Raw genomic sequence first — 10,338 nt, 5'->3', positions numbered from 1 at the left:
ACAGTATATGTAATATTTACATATTATATATACAGTATGTAATATATACTGATATATTATTATATAATATATACAATATATACATACTTGCCAACCTTGAGACCTCCAATATCGGGAGGTGTGGGGGGGAGGCTTGGTCGGGGGTGGGGGGGCGTGGTTGGGGCGGGGTGTGTGGTTAGGGGCGTGGTTAAGAGGAGAGTATATTTACAGCTAGAATTCACCTACTCAAGTATTTCATATATATATATATATATCAGTGGAGGCTGGTGACTTCCAGAATTGAGGAGGCCATTTTTTTCCGCTTGCTCACTTCACTCGCGATGGAATGTTCCCTGTTCTCTTATCTGTCTTTGTGCTGGCCAAAGGCATACTATTTGGAGTGTAAGCTACAGTCAGAAAGTTCTTGCTGATGCAATTCATTGTGCAGAGCTTAGCCTTGTGCCTTCCTGAAGAAATTACATTGCTGTAAGTCTATGAGCCTGCCTGATAATTAAGCTGAGAAATGACATTTGGATGTTATATAAACGCCAAGTGAACATGTGTAAAAGGCAGGAATTTTAATTATGTAGTTAAAAACAATTTTGTTTAGCTTACATTTTTCATTCTTCTACAGCTTCAACATGTAATCACCAATTTAATCAAGTTTAGCATATAAAAAAGATAAGATAACACTTTCTTTATCATATGTAGTTTTATTCAATATATTTAATATAAAATATGTAAAAATATGGTTCCAGTTGGCTTTATCTGCTGAGAAACACAGACAAAATGGAGTGTTATTACTACTGAGAACTAGTGGTGTAACACTGGTAGAGACATCTAATTAGTTCAACTCACATCTGGTTTAGCTGAGGGGCGGCATGCTCTCTCCTGGACTCCACTCCACAGGTTGGTGCTGGCTTCATTTACTGAGAAATACAGGACATGAAATTTTGTGTTATTACTACTGAGAACTAGTGGCGTAACACTGCTATTACTACTGAGAACTAGTGGTATAACACTGGTAGAGATTTCAACCCACCTCTGGTTTAGCTGAGGGGCGAGGGGCTCTCTCCACGACTCCACTCTACGGGTTGCAGCTGGCTTCATCTACTGAGAGACATGAAATGGAGTGTTATTACTACTGAGAACTAGTGGTGTAACACTGGTAGACACCCAGTTCATCCAAAAAGTAATTCAGATTGTACTGCAATTTCTTGAGAGCAAAGTAGTGAGAATACTCACAGGTCGTGTGGATCCAGAACGTGTCCAACTCAGCCATCCATCCCCAGATTAAAAAAAAACTGTACCAGCCCGCTTTCATCTTATAATAATCCTTCTGTTTCTGCTTACCGCCGGCTCGAGTCACACGACTCATCTTGACTTCTGGAGTTGGTCGGCCAGCAGATTTTATCTTCACTTTTGAAGCATGGTCTAAAGTATGGAATGGCTGGGACAACAAATAGTCGACTAGATTTTCTTTCCCATCCCATGGCCTGCATCTAGGTTGAACTCCATCCTCCTCTTCCACTGGATTCGGACCCAAGCCACCACCACAAGCACCTGTTCCATGTACATTTTCCTCTCTCACATCCATTTTGCCTGGCTAATCTAGGCTTGCTCGAACACACACAGCTAACTGGATGGAAAACAATGAGCTAAACTTCAACTGTAAAAATGTCCAAACTACAGAGATAAATGTCAATGAGCGATTAGCAGCAGCAGCTTTTGCTTTCGAAATCTGTCTCAGAGATGTTGTCAACTCAAGGAGAAATGCCTAGAGTGAAGGGTTTAACGTTAACGCATATCTATCTCCAGCCCAAGATCTCAAATTGCGCCAGAATCTCGCCGATTTCCGAGGTCGTTTTAAGCAAAAGTATTTGGCTATATGAGCTATAAACTTCACGGATGATAGCCAGGGGTGTTCTCTAAATTTCCTGAAAAGCACAAGTTGATAGGACACTCGTAGCCACTATGGCGAGTGTTTGTTTGACTGAAGTGGCTGGCGAATTCTCAAAATGGCTTCTGTGTTGATTAGGAAAGGAAAGGATTGATTCCAAATGAACCAGTAGCATGTGATTGGACGAACAAAATGTCAATCTTTCAGCCCTGGACACAATGCATGGTGAGGCCAGGCCTCCGTTGCCCACCCATTTTCAGTGATCTGGCCAATCACATATTGGCATGAAAAAGCATGCATTACATTGACTTCTATGAGAAGCTAATTTCCTAGGGGAGGCCTGGCCTCCCTTAATACAAACTGATAGGGAAATCTGGCCTGTTGCTTTACAATTGCAATATTGGGTTTTAGCCATGGGAACATTTAGATTTATGAACAAAACTAAAATAATATGAATATAAAAAATAAAAAATATGTTTTTTGTTAAAATAAATAAATAAAATAAATATATTTATTGTTTTTTTTAAATCTCTCTCTTCTCTCAAATTATTGGGGAGGCCAGGCCTCCTCCACCTCTATGGAGGAGCCTCCACTGATATATATATATATATATATATATATATATATATATATATATATATATATATATATATATATATATATATATATATATATATATATATATATATATATATATATATATATATATATATACACATATATATATATACACATATATATATATATATGCATATATATATATATATATATATATGCATATATATATATATATATATATGTGTATATGTATATATATATATGTATATATATGTATATATATATATATATATATACATATATATATATATATATATATATATATATATATATATATATATATATATATATATATATATATATATATATATATATATATATATATATATATATGTGTATATGTATATATATATGTATATATATATGTATATATATATATATATATATATATATATATATATATATATATATATATGTGTATATGTATATATATATGTATATATATATGTATATATATATATATATATATATATATATATATATATATATATATATATATATATATATATATATATATATATATATATATATATATATATATATATATATATATTACAGTGTCCTGCAAAACAGTGCAAATTGTGAGACTGTGAGTCCACTTGGGTCACGGGATTATCAATTGGAAGGCGTCACAGTTCTGAGCACTTCCCGCAGGTAAAGTACATACCACTTCTCGCCAGCAACAGGCGCTGTTGCAACACTTCATTTATAATTTAATCAAGCATAATGAACGTCTGTTTCTACACCGTTACATATATATATATATATATATATATATATATATATATATATATATATATATATATATATATATATATATATATATATATATATATATATATATATATATATATTTATATATATATATTTTATTATATATATAAGAAATACTTGAATTTTAGTGTTCATTTATTCACACACACACACACACACACACACACACACACACACACACACACACACACACACACACACACACACACACACACACACACACACACACACACACACACACACACACACACACACACACACACACACACACACACACACACACACACACACACACACACACACACACACACACACACCACTCATCTACTCATTGTTGTACTTGAAAGTACAATGCTTTGTTAAGGGTTGAATTGTCCATCCTCTTTCTATTCTCTGTCACTATTTTTCTAACCATGCTGAACACCCTCTCTGATGATACATTGCTGTGTGGCACGCACAAAAGTGCTTTCATCAAATGCACGAGAGTGTGGAATCTTCCATCTCTCCCTAGCATGGCCCAAAACCGGTCAATCCTTGCTTCCTGGGGAAGATCTTCCCTGGCAAGCAATTGGTACTCCAGTACTTGTACCCGGAGGCTGGTCAGGTCCAATCGCAGCTGCGGCAGACTTTTTTTGGGGGGGGCGTGGCCTCCAGCTCCGGCTGAATACCGGGAGTTTGTCGGGAGAAAATCTCTGTCGGGAGGTTGTCGGGAGAGGCGCTGAATATCGGGATTCTCCCGCTAAAAACGGGAGGGTTGGCAAGTATGAATATATAACAAATCCCAATTACCATGTACAATATTATATTAACCCTGATTTTATTAATATATCTCGCACTCCCTTTGCAGACCACTTCAGAGAAAAAATAAACACCTTCAGTTGTGACATTTTATCTTCTCACAAAGCTTTTAATCCATCTGAGTGGATCTGAGTGAGTAAACGCTGGGCAGTTTTGTCCTGGTTAATTCATGCTAAAATGCTTGACAGGGTTTTTTCGACAATGAAACCCACTACGTGTCTTTCAGATTCAATTCCAACCAAATTCTTTAGAATGTTAATATTTAATATTAAACATTTTAAATTGCTTGCTTCAAACAGGGGTCTTTCCTGCTGCTTTTTAAAAAAGCCCATGCTGAAAAGGAGCAATTTGGATGCTGACAATTTAAATAATTACAGATCTGTATCAAACATACAAATTTTAAGTAAAATTTTAGAAAAACATGATTATTAGATTTTTTTTAAATACCGTATTTTTTGGACTATAGGCACTTAAAATCCTTAAATTTTCTCAAAAATTGACAGTGCGCCTTATAACCCGGTGTGCCTAATGTAGGGCATAATTCTGGTTGTGCTTACTGACCTCGAAGCAATTTTATTTGGTACATGGTGTAATGATAAGTGTGACCAGTAGATGGCAGTCATACATAAGGGATACGTGTGGATTGCAATATGATGGCAACACCAAAACTTTAAATGTTCCATTGAGAATATAGAACAATACACACAGCGCTCAAAAATCTGTCAAAAAGTTTTTAGTACGACTTCGGTAAGCTACGAAGCCGCACCGCTTGATGGATTGTCGGCGCATTAAACACACAAGTATTATTATGGTGTGTGTATAAGGACCGCAAAATGGCACCTATTAGCAGACATATTACCTGGCGTTTTGTTTCGCAATATTATGCAAAACCAACTTTTCTTACCTTCTGGTACCTGCTTATCTGTTTTTGGGATCTGCATAAGTCCTGAAAATGTGCGTGCGTCTGCCATTGTAGTCCGTGCCGACTCCGTTCTCTACCTTCTTATGTGGCATTTCTAATATAAAGTAGTGTAAAGTTCTTACTTAAATCTGTCAGTAAACACGCCATAAAAGCGCTAAAACATACCGGTGTAGTGAGTTTACATTATTCACCCAAGGAACTTTAGTTATTAGAGGGTTCCGGTCGGGCGGTTTTTCACGGGACACATTTCCGGCGTTGTTGTTGCATTATTGAGCCACGGATGAGGAGATGCTGCTCCGTTATTGATTGAAGTAAAGTCTGAATGTCATTAAAACAGTTAGCTCCACCTTTTGACACTTCTTCCACTCCTGTCCTTGCACGCTACACCGCTACAATAAAGATGACGGGGAGAATCAAATCAAATCAAATCAACTTTATTTATAAAGCACATTTAAAATTTACCACAGGGGTAGCCAAAGTGCTGTACAATGGGCAGGTTAAAAATAATACGAGAACCGAGCAAACACAACACAACACAAACAGAACACGATAAAAAATAAATAAATAAAATATAAAAACATAAAAACATAAAAACAGGTTTACAGCAGGTGTATTAAGGGGCGCCATTACAGGATATCACTCAGTGTTAAAAGCCATGGAATAAAAGTATGTTTTTAAGAGAGATTTAAAAACAGGAAGAGAGGAGGCTTGTCTAACACTCAGAGGTAGGTCGTTCCAGAGCTTGGGAGCAGCAGCAGCGAAAGCTCTGTCACCTCTAAGCTTCAGCCTTGTGTCCGGGAACGTCAGTAGCAGCTGATCGGCTGATCTTAGGGATCGGGTGGGGCAGTAAGGCTGAAGGAGGTCGGAGAGATATGTTGGCGCAAGGTTGTTTAGACATTTAAAAACAAATAAAAGGAGTTTAAAATTGATTCTGTAACGCACAGGGAGCCAGAAGACGCTGCCGAAGGTGAGCCACGTAAATAAGACCGCCCACAAAACTGCGCATCCTGAAGAGACGCTCAGAAAGCGGCTTGAAGATGATCTGTAAAACATAATCCATGCAACATTTTGACCAAAGAACCACCATTACATGTTATGTACACCACAAGGAAGTCTTTTACATTTAGAAAAAATATAATAATAATATGACTCCTTTAATGCGACCTATAATCCGGTGTGCCTTTTGTATGAAAAAAGACCTGAATAGACCCGCTCATCGGCAGTGCGCCTTTTAGTCCGGTGCGCCCTATGGTCTGAAAAATATGGTAATTTCAATATTTTGGAGAAGTTTCAGTCCGGTTTTAGGTTGAACCACAGTACAGAGACGGCCCTTTTAAAGATCGTGAACGATCTCTGGTTGAGAGCTGACTCGCGAAAACTGTCAGTCTTGGTTCTAATGGATCTGCCTTTGATACAATAGATCACCACATTCTTTTAAATAGCCTGAAACTCCTGGTGGGCCTCTATGGTTCTGTTCACAAACAGTTCACTTCTTATCTTTCAGACAGAAAATTCTTGGTAAGTATGGCTCCTCAAAGACCCATGACATCACATTTGGTGTGCCTCAAGGATAAATTTGGGGTCCTATTCTTTTTAATATTTACATGATTCCACTTGGCAGTCAAGGCGTTGAGGGGATCCGGTTTGGTGGCTGCAGGATTAGGTCTCTGCTTTTTGCAGATGATGTGGTCCTGATGGCTTCATCTGGCCAGGATTTTCAGCTCTCACTGGATCGGTTCGCAGCCAAGTGTGAAGCGACTGGGATGAAAATCAGCACCTCCAAGTCTGAGTCCATGGTTCTCGCCCGGAAAAGGGTGGAGTGCCATCTCCGGGTTGGGGATGAGACCCTGCCCCAAGTGGAGGAGTTCAAGTACCTCGGAGTCTTGTTCACGAGTGAGGGAAGAGCGGATCGTGAGATCGACAGGCGGATCGGCGTCTTTAGTAATGCGGACGCTGTATCGATCCGTTGTGGTGAAGAAGGAGCTGAGCCGGAAGGCAAAGCTCTCAATTTACCGCTCGATCTACGTTCCCATCCTCACCTATGGTCATGAGCTTTGGGTTATGACCGAAAGGACAAGATCACGGGTACAAGCGGCCGAAATGAGTTGCCTCCACTGGGTGGCGGGTCTCTCCCTTAGAGATAGGGTGAGAAGCTCTGCCATCCAGGGGGAGCTCAAAGTAAAGCCGCTGCTCCTCCAAATCGAGAGGAGCCAGATGAGGTGGTTCGGGCATCTGGTCAGGATGCCACCCGAACGCCTCCCTAGGGAGGTGTTTAGGGCACGTCCGACCGGTAGGAGGCCACGGGGAAGACCCAGGACACGTTGGGAAGACTATGTCTCCCGGCTGGCCTGGGAACGCCTCGGGATCCCCCGGGAAGAACTGGACGAAGTGGCTGGGGCGAGGGAAGTCTGGGCTTCCCTGCTTAGGCGGCTGCCCCCGCGACCTGACCTCGGATAAGCGGAAGAAGATGGATGGATGGCACTTGGCAGTGTCATCAGGAGACATGGAATTAATGTCCACAGTTATGCTGACGACACACAGTTGTATATTTCCATGTCTCCTGATGACACAAGACCAATTGATACTCTTTTTAATTACATTTCAGATATTAAGTCATGAATGACAGCTTAACCAGGACAAGACTGAAGTTTCAGTCATTGGCCCTGAGGCCCTGAGAGAGAAACACACATCAAAACTACAGTCATTGTCTTTAACTCCATCACTACAAGTGAAAAATCTGGGCGTAGCTTTCGACTCTGACCTTAGTTTTAAACCACATATAAAAAATATAACAAAAATAGTTTTTTATCATCATCAGAATATAGCCGAAGTTCACACAATTCTCTCTCAGGGCAACACGGAGACACTAATGCATGTTTTTATTACAAGTCGTATAGATTGCTTTCTAGTCTTCCTTAAAAGGTTATTGCAACTTTACAACTACTCCAAAATTCAGCGGCACGTGTCCTGACGAAGACCAGTAGGCGGGCTCGCATTACACCAGTTTAAAATCTCTGCATTGGCTCCCCATGTTTTTCAGGATCAATTTTAAGGTTCTTCTTATGGTTTATAAATGTTTTTATGGTATTGGGCCTTCTTATCTTAATAATAATAATAATAATACATTTTACTTATAAGGCGCCTTTCTGGGTACTCAAGGAGACCGTACAAAATCAAAACAATAAAATCAATTGGATAAAAACAACAACAACAACAACAACAACATCAAAGATCGATAAGATTTACAATGAATAAGCAGTCAGGAATAGGTGTGTTTTGAGTCTTGATTTGAAGAGGGATATGTTGAGGAGTCTAAGTTACGAAGGTCTAGGTGGTAATGAGTTCCAAAGATGAGGGGCAGAGCGGCTGAAAGCTCGGGCACCCACGGTGGACAGTTTAAATAAGGGGACAGTGAGATGGATGGATGAAGAAGATCTTAGGGAACGTGAGGGCGTGGCGACATAGAGCAGGTCAGAGAGATATGACGGAGAGAGGTTATGGATAGCTTTGAAAGTGAGGAGAATTATTTTAAAGTCATACTTGCCAACCCTCCCGTTTTTAGCGGGAGAATCCCGATATTCAGCGCCTCTCCCGACAACCTCCCGACAGAGATTTTCTCCCGACAAACTCCCGGTATTCAGCCGGAGCTGGAGGCCACGCCCCCCCCCAAAAAAGTCTGCCGCAGCTGCGATTGGACCTGACCAGCCTCCGGGTACAAGTACTGTAGTACCAATTGCTTGCCAGGGAAGATCTTCCCCAGGAAGCAAGGATTGACCGGTTGTGGGCCATGCTAGGGAGAGATGGAAGATTCCACACTCTCGTGCATTTGATGAAAGCACTTTTGTGCGTGCCACACAGCAATGCATCATCAGAGAGGGTGTTCAGCATGGTTAGAAAAATAGTGACAGAGAATAGAAAGAGGATGGACAATTCAACCCTTAACAAAGCATTGTACTTTCAAGTACAAAAATGAGTAGATGAGTGTTGTGTGTGTGTGTGTATATGTGTAAATAAATGAATACTAAAATTCAAGTATTTATTTTATTTATATATATAATAAAATAAATAAATAAATATATATATATATATATATATATATATATATATATATATATATATATATATATATATATATATATATATATAGCTAGAATTCACTGAAAGTCAAGTATTTATATATATATATATATATATATATATATATATATATATATATATATATATATATATATATATATATATATATATATATATATATATATATATATATATATATATATATATATATATATATATATACATATATATGAAATACTTGAGTTGGTGAATTCTAGCTGTAAATATACTCTCCTCTTAACCACGCCCCCGCCCCAACCACGCCCCCCCCACCCCGACCAAGACCACCCCCCCCCCCCCCCCATCTCCCGATATTGGAGGTCTCAAGGTTGGCAAGTATGTTAAAGTGGATAGGGTGTTTGATGGGAAGCCAGTGGAGTTGCTGCAGAACAGGGGTGATGTGCTGGATTGAAGGGGTTCTGGTGATTATCCGGGCTGCAGTGTTCTGGAGAAGCTGAAGTTTGTGAAGTGACTTGCGAGGGAGACCAAACAGGAGAGAGTTGCAGTAGTCCAGGCGAGAGGTGACCAGGCTATGGACTAGTATGGCAGCAGTATGTGGGGTAAGGGATGGGCGAAGTCGATTAATGTTTCGTAGATGAAAGTAAGCAGACTGGGTAATGCTGTTTATGTGGGCTTGAAAGGAAAGTGTGCTGTCGAGGATGACACCCAGACTCTTGACTTGGGAGGAGGGAGAGACAGAGGAATTGCAGAGAGTAATGGACAAGCTGTTGGTTTTGGCGAGAATGGATTTTGTACCTACAAGTAAGATTTCGGTTTTATTCTATTGAGTTGAAGGAAATTGGATGAGAACCACTGCTTGAGTTCACTGAGGCAGTCTGTAAGGGAGGAAGGAGGAAGAGAAGCAGTTGGTTTGGATGTAGAGCTGGGTGTCATCCGCATAACAGTGAACATGTATTTTAAATTTACGGAAAATATTGCCAAGGGGAAGAATGTAAATGATAAAAAGCAGGGGACCAAGAACAGAGCCCTGGGGGACACCAGAGGAAACGGGAGACGGAGGGGATTTGAATGAACGGAGTTGAACAAACTGAGTACGGTCGGAGAGATATGATCTAAACCAGTGAAGGGGTGTGCTTGTGATGCCAATACTGTGCAATCTATGGAGGAGGACAGTGTGTGAAATGGTATCAAAGGCTGCAGTGAGATCTAAGAGGATTAGGATAGTGAGAAGACCAGAATCTTTCAGATTTGCTTTTACCCTATGAACCTT

At 39.6% G+C, this 10,338-nt stretch overlaps 1 long non-coding RNA gene across 1 annotated transcript; it reads right to left on the bottom strand.

Annotated features, from left to right (window-relative positions):
- Window positions 1-350: 350 nt before the first annotated feature.
- On the bottom strand, window positions 351-1,278 carry LOC133660599 (uncharacterized). The gene is made up of 3 exons (XR_009827840.1): window positions 1,022-1,278; window positions 838-908; window positions 351-750 (listed from the first exon to the last, which is right to left on the bottom strand). It is a non-coding gene; the product is annotated as an uncharacterized LOC133660599 (long non-coding RNA).
- Between the last annotated feature and the right edge of the window lie 9,060 nt (window positions 1,279-10,338).

This window comes from Entelurus aequoreus, linkage group LG11 (assembly GCF_033978785.1).
Source record: "Entelurus aequoreus isolate RoL-2023_Sb linkage group LG11, RoL_Eaeq_v1.1, whole genome shotgun sequence".
NCBI lineage: Eukaryota > Metazoa > Chordata > Actinopteri > Syngnathiformes > Syngnathidae > Entelurus > Entelurus aequoreus.
Note: the sequence above shows the minus strand (reverse complement) of the source record. Positions and strands in the feature narration are given on the sequence as shown.